This window comes from Arachis ipaensis, chromosome B10 (genome assembly GCF_059453495.1).
Source record: "Arachis ipaensis isolate K30076 ecotype BB chromosome B10, ASM5945349v1, whole genome shotgun sequence".
NCBI lineage: Eukaryota > Viridiplantae > Streptophyta > Magnoliopsida > Fabales > Fabaceae > Arachis > Arachis ipaensis.
In genome coordinates this window covers 138,548,467-138,559,439 of record NC_142435.1, presented here as the reverse complement: position 1 = coordinate 138,559,439, position 10,973 = coordinate 138,548,467, and the positions used below count along the sequence as shown (strand labels likewise).

Here is a 10,973-nt window from a genome sequence, read left to right as displayed (position 1 = left end):
GACACGCAGTGGCAGCGCGGTCTCCCCTTCTTCTCTTCTCTCTTCTACGTTGCAGCCTTACTCTCGGATCTCTCTTTCTCTCTTTTCATCTTTGTGTGTGTGTGTGTATGTGTGTGTGCATGTGCGTGTGTGTGTGCGTGTGCGTGTGCGTGTGCGTGTGCGTGAAATTAAAGGGAAGGAGTGGGGTGTGGCTAGGGTTAAGGGAGGTTAGGGTTAGGTTTGTATTTTAGGAATTTAGGGTTTTAATTTGGGAATTAGAGTTTAGGTAGAGTATTAATTAAAAATTAAATTTAATTCAATAATAATATCTATAAAAATATAATTTAATTATCAACCTAAAATTTATTTTCAAACATAATACGCTAATTCAATAATTAGAGATAATAAAAATCAATTTCCTTTATAATCATAAAATAAAGTTAAAAAATCTAATTATTCAACTTAAAGCATATAAAATTCTTATTATTATTCAATTACTAAAGTTTTAAATTATAAATAAGAAATAGCTTAATTTATATATAGAATCTCTTAAAGATATAATCTTAATTAAATATAACAAATTATAAATAAATTTTTATTTATTTTTTTTAAAAAAATCCGGAGTCTTACAATTATTGGCAGCTTGATTATCATGTCATTTGTGCAAGGATCTTTCCGTTGGTTAGAGCCGATGCTGCGGTTACGATAAATACGTTGCAGCAAGGTACAGAAGCAACCTATGGATTCAAGCCTAGTTACAGGAAGATCTGGATGGCGAAGTAGAAGACAGTAGCACAGATCTATGGAGATTGGGAAGAATCTTATGGCGAGTTGCCCCGCTGCATCCTTGGTGTGCAGTCCACCATGGAGGCAACCACGCATTGTTGAAGACTTCGCCGGTTAGAGTTGGTGATCAGGTTGATGAATCTACCGTGTACTTTTATTGTCTTTTTTGGACATTCCCTCCTTGTATTGAGGCATTTTGACATTGCAAGCCACTTGACAGCATCGATGGTACTCCCTTGTACGGCAAGTATGGATGCTTCTGGCTATCGCGCAAGATGAAAACTCGAATATCTTGCCCATTACTTTTGCACTTGTGTAAAGGAGAAATGCGGAGTCCTGGTCTTTTTTTTTTTTACCAACCTGCGACATCATGTGACTCTACAAGAGGGCATTCTGGTGATCTCTGACAGGCACAATAGCATCAACGATGCACTGGAGGCACCTGATAGTGGTTGGCTATCTCCTCATGCATATCGAGCATTTTGCATTCGTCATGTTGCAGCATCATGATATATGCACATGCATATATTCTAACAGTATCCTCACTCCCATCAACTAGTAGCACCCTAAACCTCTCATGGAACCATGTGAAGTGGACTGTCATCTGCTTGACCTTATTCGGCAGTGGCAGCTCGCCAAATAACTCCTGAAACCACTTCCAAGCTGGTCTGCCATCCTCCATAAAGTTTTCGAAGTCAATGAGGCACCCACTAATAGCTTTCCCATTTACGGGCAACCTTAGCTGATACGCCACATCTTGCAGCGTCATGGTGTACTCTCCAAACGGCATGTGAAAAGTGTGCATCTCAGGACGCCATACCTCTCAATGAGTGCACTAACCAATAACTCATCCAACTAGAACCAATGACTGTTCAGTCTAAGCAAGTGGTACAAACTAGCCCTCTTTAAATAAGATATGATCATTTCATGTATAAGCATATTCTGTTGCCTCCAAACATTATAAACAAACCTACTTGGCTGCATCATGTGATAAAAATAACCAAACCGTAATTAAATTCTAATACTTACAAGACAAAACCACAAATTATTACTAAAAATTTCCTAATCTGGTGCAATAACTACGTTGCTGTTATCTATCTATTTGTTTAGAAGTAAGAATAAAAAACATAAAAATTCTAATATATTAAAACCTAATCAATAAATTACTGATAAAAAAACACTAATTTTGTTTGATTTGGAAAAACGAATTTACTTTTTTTTTCGCAGTATAATAAAAGCTATCATACTTTCCTAAAAACGAAAATCAAATTCAGGATACTGAAACTTATCTACTTCTTGTTAATTTCTAATTAATATACATTAGTTGAATATTTAATTTAGTTTTCTTAAATTGTATGTTAAATCTTTTGAGTTTAATTTTAATAAAATTAAAGAATAAATACGTCTGTTTAAATACAAAAATAGAACGAATGCTAATGTACTTTAAAATAAGTAACAAATGTGCCATTTTGTAATTTTTAAGTCTAAATGTAATTAAATATTAACGTGACAATCTAAAATGTTGATATAACAATTGTTTTATTAAGTGCAAACATTACAAGGGAGGCGGGAATCGGCGGCGGTTTTTTTTTATTATCGGCGATTTTTTCGCAAAATCAAATACCGGCGGTTAACCGGACCACCATGGATATGGGCGACGGGATTGTGTTTGGCGGCGGTTTTTAGAAACCGCCGGTATAACCACCGCTAAATCAATATTTTGCGGCAATTTTTTAGAAAACCGCCGCCAAATGCTAGTGATACAATTTCAAGTAGACGCGTGTTTTCCGGCGGTTTTAAAACCGCCACTAAATTAAAAAATAAAAAAAGAAAATTTGGGTTTTTCAAAAAGAATCGTACAATTTTTTTTAAATATTATAGAACTTTTTTTTTTGCGTTTTTTATTTTTTATTATATTAATAGTTAATATTTTCAACCTTAGAGTCTAAACTTGTATCAAAAACAAAAACATTATCTGCAAATCAAAATAATATATTCATCAAAGTACGAAGAAAATAAACACAATAAAAAACAGAAATGTACCCGGAAACAAAAATGTCCTTTCTCAATTGCTTGAAAATTGAGGGCAAAAGCTAATGAAGTATAGATTAAAAATTCAAAGCAAAATCCTTTGGTTAACAATAAAAAACAGAAATGTACACGGGAACAAAAATGTTGGCACAAAATTAAACTCCAATGTGATGTTTAAGACTCCTCTTGTATTTTTGCTTCTCAGACTTCTTTACTTTTCGGACAGAGTTTAAGGGTGATATTTTCCCATTGATAGCATCTTGCTTAAGTGTTGTTAGTTCTTCCTCACTTTTATTTTACTTTGCATTCATGTGCAGTTTTTGAAGATAAGTAAAGCACAAATATATATATACCTTCAAGGGTATACAAATAAATTAGAAAATACAAACCTGTTAGTATGGGATCGGAAATTAATTCAGAATCCAAATGCACATTAATATAAAAAAAAGTGGTAAGCGTTTTCATCTAAAGAACATAGACTCACTTTTGAGGATTTTCACCTGGTAGTTGTTGCAGTTCTTCCTAATTGAGAACCATTGAAAAAGAAAATATCCAGAAAATTAAAGTTATAATGCAGAGGCTGAAATTATGACCTTTTTATTTTTCAGTGAAATATATTCTATTGGAAAATAAACTAATATAGCAGAATTCCAATATTTTTTTGTGAAAATGAACATTCATCTAAAAAAACCTAAGTCACATACATAGTAAAAAATTACTCATTGATTTTAAGCATATTCTATAAGTCAAACTTTCTTACAACAAACACCTAGAAAAATTCTTGCTATTTAAACCTTAATATTGAGTTTGTGAACGTAAGTGTGAGTATGAATCATGCGCAAGGTTCTACAGCACAGAAACACATTTGAGTCAGCTGAAACGCAAAACAAAAACATAATGCTTTAGGGAGAAGATGATCTGGATACGTGTTCCTGGGAGCGGAAATACATGAAGGGTATATAATATAAGAAATTAGACACCCTAAAGGTATAAATACCAGCATACCTGAAATTGAAATAAATTAATGCACCTCATTTTTAAGAAATCAGTATGATATAGATGAAGAGGGGCATCAAGAAGAAAGCACATACTTCTCAATTTGTCTCATCAAGTGACTTTTATCCCAGAGACTAGCACATGATATAAAACCCCACCTGTTGCAGACAAATACGATGGAGTTAATAGCATCCGCGTTGAAAGCTAGACGAAATATTCTCCTTTACTTGCCTTGCACAATTAGACAAGAAAATGACTAATAAAAAGGCCCAATAACTTGAATTGCTTTAATAAACTCTTTTGAAACTTAATTCTTCCTTTCAATAGAATTCAAGTTTTTTTTCTCATTGTTCCATATAGTGAAATGAACTTAGAAACTTACATGAACAAGAGCTTACAGCAGCATAATCTGCATGGCCTTTACACTATTGTTTGATACTAGTTTCAGTAATACAATTACCTACCCAAAATTTTATAACTTAAGTACACTTCTAATTCCTGGATAGCTAAGTATATCATCATTCATCGGGATACTTTTAATCATATAAGTCAATAACTATTTAAAGAATTAAAAAATATAAAAGGATAAAAGATGCTACAACTTCAAAGCTTAAGATGAATCATATAGTTACTTACTTCTTCTTTATCAATAGAATAAATCAAACGAAGATTAACAGGAAAATGGGCATCTAAAAGAACACAGGATTCAAATATGCTATGCAATAATATCCTAAAACTAACACACAAAGGCAAGCTGCATACCTCAACTAATCTAGGTCGAAATAAGTGAGGTTGTTGAATGCTTATGAAAGTGGAAGCAGAAACACCTGAAACAAACATGCATATATGAATTAACATGTGAGGCTTGCAAGTGAATAATGCTTTAGAAGTTTCATGCAAGTAATCCTAAGAGAAAGAATTATTAAAGATAGAAAAATAGATATAAAGAGAAAGAGAGAGGCATTAAGAAGCTCTGGCCAAGGAAGCACACAACTATAATGAGTACCATAATGTCTTATACATCAGAATGTTCATTGGAATTAGCCAACATAGTAATGTATGCATCAAAAGCATGCTATCATGATTCATGACACACTCCTTTAAAATATAGTATGTTATATGTATCTTTCTTTTTTTAGCCATATCTTTCGTAACTCGCTATTAAAATTTGTGTTTCACTCAAGATAGATAATTAAAAGGGATAAACAATATATAAAAAATTAGTGTAAAAAGAAGAAGACCAACATAATAATGATCATAATAATAATAATTGATAGTTCATTTCATTATCATTAATAACAATAATAATGAATATGCTTCTTCTTCTTTTTCTGTACTTTCTCTCCCATACATACGTATAGCCTAATCTTAGAAATGGTTAAAATAAGTTCCTCACACCTTACCTGTTTCGGCAAGCCATCAGCAGCAGTAAAAGGCTCAGAATCCAAACAACTAACATCAATGGCTAGCTTCAGCATGACTCAAATAGCTTTGCTAAGAATATAGACCAAAGAGGATAACCATTTCAGCCTAAAATCTGTCAAACCCAGTTTATCAAACAAATCAAATACCTCAATATATTTTCATAGGAATGAAATCCTAATAATATATTCACCAAATCTTTTACAGTCATCATTGTACTTTAATTAGCTTTTGATGTATATTAGTACTAGAATGAAATAAATATGCTCAACTCAAGCTTGGGCTCAATGAAAAGTGAACTTAATTCCCATCATTGAGTTCATATCACTGGAAATTCAGGTGCAGCTCAAGCTCAGAACTAATTCAAGTTAAATTAAACCTTTTGATAATAATAACCATAATAATTAAGGAATCCAATTGAAAACAGCTAAGAATAGAGTTAACTTAGTTGCAGCTTGCCCCTAACATTTCAAGCAATTTCAAACAATATCCAATTTATAAAGCCAAATTCCAAATCAAATTAGACACATATTAGCACACCCCAAATGAAAAAAGAATAAAAATTTATCATGTTTGTGTACCTGGATACTAAGGTTGAGGCCAAGGAGGAGAAGAGTAAAAAGGAGCAAGAGGATCCTCGAGGTGCCGAAGCCATACTATGTCGTCGATTTTCTTGGCAACCTGAGGAATGCAATAGGTCTCAAAGGCCCAGGTAAGTCTGCTATCAATCCCTCGCCTGAGGAAATCCAATAAAGGAGACACCATAAACTAACCTCATAAAGTCCAACATCTTCATCAGGAATCTATATATCTGCAACAGATTTGAACCATGCAGGAGTAGGAGGAGATGGCGAGCAAATCTGGCAGACGAGATAAAACAGAGAGCCCAGTGTCGTCGTCTTCGTCTGAACGAGCATAAATAGCGCCAATGGTACCTCGGGGAAGAAGATTTAGGGTTATCAAGGTTTGGGGATGTTTATTCAAAGAGAGAAAAGAGGGAAAAGGGTGCGTCTAATGGGGTTGGCGGCGTCAAAGGTCAAATTTGATGATGGCAGGATGCTGTGGCAAGAGAATCCGAGGGAGGGGGAGAGACATTGGGCGCTGGCTCTTGTAAGCGATAACAAAAGAAAAAATGAGATCAAGAAAAAAGGAGGTTGAAGCATCGCCGAAAGAAATTGCTGCTTTTCCAGTGCTCACCACCAAAACCGCCAAAAAACCAACAAGTAGCGGCTGTTGTCAAAATAGCTACTAATTTTTCGCGGCTATCTTCCGTTTTTGTGGTAGTGAAATGTTACATGTTAAATGTCATCAAATGTGATATCCTATAATATATCAGCTTTTTTTCTTACAACGTCATTATTACAAGTAAATCTATCCTGAATAAACTTATTAATGATAGATAACACAAACTTTTTTAATTTTTACTAAATCAAAACTTTTTTTTTTTACAAAAAACAAAACTAAAATGCAAATATTTTAATTTGTAGACAAATATAAATTATTTTTAATTCAATTGTGTACTTAACTTCTAGAAAACATCTTATAACTTATATTTTAGCAAAAACTTGGTTGGATGGATCACTAAAGTATAAAGTGAAAAGAGGGATGATGAGGTAATTATCCTTCAATTTTTGTATTGAAATTTATAAGTGGAACAATATAATAGTTATTCATCTAAAATTGATTATTTTATATTTTTTATTTTATAATTTTTTGTCAATTTATTTAAGTAGAGCAGAGGATTCAAATTCTAGGTATTGATGATCTCATATATTCATATCAATAAAGTTCTACATTCAAATTCAAACAAAATACTTAACCAAGTCTAATCAAATTGTTATAATAATAATTTTTTAAATTATGCGTTTCTTTCTCCTTTCCTTCTCCTTCCTCATTTTCCTCTCTTTCTCTGTTTCCTTTTTTCTTTTCCTTCTCCTTCTCCTCTTTCTTCTTTTTCCAAATTTGCGCACGCAGGTTTTTCTTCTTTCCTCTTCCTCCTCCTCCTCCTCCTCCTCCTCCTCTTTTTCTTTGTTATCATCATCACCAATAATACCAACATTTTGTGAACATCTTTATTAGTTCTAATTTTCTCTGCTGCCATCATTAAATAATTTCGGTTCATTTCTTAATTTATTTCGGTTCATTTGTGTGTTAATTGAGGTTAACTTGATACTGCTGATAAGTATTTACCAAATTTTTTATTCCTTGAGTAATTTCGGTTTATTTCTTAATTTAATTGAGATTCATTTGGATTCAAAAATGAATTCGTTGTGTTTTTGTTAATGATTGAGTCTTTTTTTAGCAAAAAGGAACGAAATTATTTATTATCACTTTATTCAATTGTATTAGATTTCATTCCATTCCATTCAATTTGTCTTGAAAGCCATTCCAATCATTGGAACAAATTATTCATCGACATCACACCTGGACTGCAAATGAACCGAAAATATTTTAAGTGAAACCATTGTATAATACCAAATAAATCAAACATTTGTCCATTATATAAATTCGAATTCAGAAATACCTAGCCTGCGTCTAGAATGAACCGAAAATATTATCAAAGAGAAACCACTATATATATAATACCAAATGAACCGAACATTTGTGCATTATATAAATTCGAATTTAGAAACACCTGCGTCTAGAATGAACCGAAAATATTATCAAAGCGAAACCAATGTATAATACTAAATGAACCGAATATTGTCCATTATATAAATTCAAATTCAATTCAAAATGTTGGTTTTTGTTTGCAAAATGTTGGTGTTGTTGATGATTACGATAACGAAAGAGAAGAAGAAGAATCTACGTGTGCGAGTTTAAAAGAAGAAGGAGGAGGACGAGGAGAAGGAAACGGAGAAAGAAAATGAGAAGACGAAGACGAAAAAGTTACGTTATTGAAACACCTGTATGATACACGCTGGTATAATGAAAGTAATTTTTATTAAGTTTGAACTAACTTAGTTAAACTTAGTTGCCAAAAATACTTAGATATGTAGCTGGACTGTATTTATGTATTCTTGATATCTAGATTATTCAGTTGAAGGAAATAAACATTTGAAGTATGAAATCGTTTAATTAATTAACATTAAGTGCTTCTTGCATTGTAAGAATCTTGAGAGAAATAATAATTAGCGTATGTAGTTGCTTGTAAGTTTTTTTAGAGAAATAGTTGAGCAGATACAATATATATTAAAAGTAAATTAAAGTATATATATTTATATAAAAATATATAATGACTTATATTTTGTAAATTCGTCGTATTTTTTTTTACAGTTGCTGGCATATATTTATGAATGTAATAATAAATAACATGAAGCTTGAATTTAACGTAAGTCAACAAAACCAAAACTTATTAGGGTGGTGTATACGTAGTAACACGTGATAGCTAGTTAAACTTTCTAACTTTTAAGCTTGAAAAAATAACATCCAAACATAAATATATACATAGTCAAGTGACATAGCTGTAAAATATGTTTGTTAACATAATCAAAGTTTCAAGATTATTCCAGCTTGAGAGAAAGATAAAGAAGTTCCAGCTTCCATTTTCCAGCAATTATATATAAATAAGAATATTATTAAATATATATTTTATTTATTATTTATAATTTTTTGACTACATAACTGTTGGGTTGCTTGGGTGTTTAGTGAGTTGGGTGAGGCTGATGCTAGAGCAACAGAGTGTGAGAGGGTTGCTCGACCTGGATGTGGACTCCTGGAGGAAGGCGTTCGTCTGAGTTGGCCAGGCACTGACGGGATGGGGCCACCTGCAAGGATTCCAACGCTCAAGTCAATGTTCGTACGATAAAGCGGCTAATTAGGATAAAGTGACGTACCTCTATAGATGAATAGGTCCCTCCCAATTTATACTCCGTACTCGAGTGAATCCTTTGTGAAATCCCACGTGTGCCTGGAAGCTTCCGCTAGCTGTCCAGGTTTCTTGTGGAATGGGAGGTGATGTGCGAGTCGCCTCCTAGTTCGGGTTGGTGGATCCGTCGAGTCGGTGTCTCGTAACCGGGCTAGTTTATTAATGAACTGGACCGGAACAATAACATTACTGTATTACAAATTTGCAATTCCAAAATTATGCGTACACCAATCAATTTAATTTCTTCTTATTTTGCGTTAAAGACCAAACTGATCATTCGTTATTACTTATTACACGATTGCAGCACAATTTACAAATTCAAATGAAACTGATGAGAAGCGATAAATTTCATATATCATTAATCACTTACCGATCTTGGAAAGATAATAATGTATGTGTCAACAAGATCGGAACGAATATTACAGTGAAAAAAGAAGGAAAAAAAAATTGTTGATAATCAAATTACCTCATTTATATATGTTCGTGTGAAGATAAAAAGATCACATCAATGATTGTGGTTAGAGGTTAAAGGATATCATGTCGCAGGAGAATAGCGCCGACCATACGAACATATTCATTTTATGTTCTATGTATTAATCTGGTGCTATTTCTCCTGCGACAAAACATCCTAAACCTCTGCAATTCAATTTTCCGCATTATTGTTCTTTGTGGTGTGATCCACATGCCATACACTTGGTGTGTGTATTTATAGAATTCAGAGTTCAGTGCAGTGTGAGTATCTAGAACTAGAAGTATGAACTTACTGCGAAGTTGCAACCCCTCAAATTATTGGAAGAGCTTTTGGAAAATTGGAGGGGAGCAAGAATTTCTAAGTTTGGAGGTTATTGATTAGTCTAACATTTTATTATTAATTATTAATTAGACATCATCATCAATTTCTCACATGAACTTACATGCAGTTTACACGTACTCATGATTGATTATTCTGAGAATTATAGTGGTTATTATGGGTTAATATTCAATAGTTCTCGAAAGATTAAGTGCGTGTTAATTTACTTTAAATCTCAAATTAATTTTTAAAGGGTATAGTGATAAAAAAAATATCATTTACATATTAAAATTAGACATCAAAATTAATCACTATGTATTTATGTATAAATACATATATAATTTAATTTATTTTTAATTAGTATATATTTTGTATTTTTAATTATTTATACTAATGGCTGATTTTAATGTATACGTAACAAAGTTGATAATAATAAGATAAAAACTTATTACAATTATTTTCATGTGAAGTTAACAATCGTTAGATAATAATTTAATTAGTCAAACTTATTAAATTATCTAATAATTTTTAGTTATCAACTTCATGTGAAGATAATTGTTTGTGAGTCTCTATTTAATAATAAATTAAATTATTTTTTTACTAATTAGATGATAATATATCATGATCATGTCACATGTCACTATTTAATTAATAAAAAGATTAATTTAATTTATAGTTATATTTTATAAAAATTAATTTAAATTTTATTTTATAATAAATAATCATTTAACTGATAAAATAATCAATTTAATATATAATTATATTTTCTAAAGATCAAGTTAAAATATAAATTTTCAAGAACTAAACTAACACACATAATCTGTGATGTTGACTATTTAGTATTTATTATACTTAACAATTATATATGCATGTAGTTTCTAGGAAGGTGTGACTTGTTTAAGTAGAAGAATTAGAAAGAAAAGTGAGAAAAAACATTAATTACTGGATACTAGTCAAATAAAGAAAACATGGAAGCATAATTATATATGTGCTGGCGACAATACTTTTAAGAGCTTCTCAAAATTGGATTCATCGTTGAGTTGGTGAATTTAAAATTAAAAAATACTGAAAGATTTAGAGATTCCATGAGAATTTAACTAA

At 31.8% G+C, this 10,973-nt stretch overlaps 1 long non-coding RNA gene across 3 annotated transcripts; it reads right to left on the bottom strand.

Moving 5' to 3' along the window:
* Nucleotides 1-2,845: 2,845 nt before the first annotated feature.
* LOC107621685 (uncharacterized) lies at nt 2,846-6,485 on the bottom strand. Of its 3 annotated transcripts, XR_002355785.2 has the most exons (6): nt 5,988-6,485; nt 5,796-5,895; nt 5,196-5,329; nt 4,555-4,619; nt 3,281-3,950; nt 2,846-3,149 (listed from the first exon to the last, which is right to left on the bottom strand). It is a non-coding gene; the product is annotated as an uncharacterized LOC107621685 (long non-coding RNA). The 3 variants fall into 3 exon arrangements; XR_015880871.1 differs by having other exon boundaries at nt 2,874-3,950; nt 5,196-5,286; nt 5,988-6,482; XR_001615888.3 differs by having other exon boundaries at nt 2,874-3,950; nt 5,988-6,480.
* Nucleotides 6,486-10,973: the final 4,488 nt, after the last annotated feature.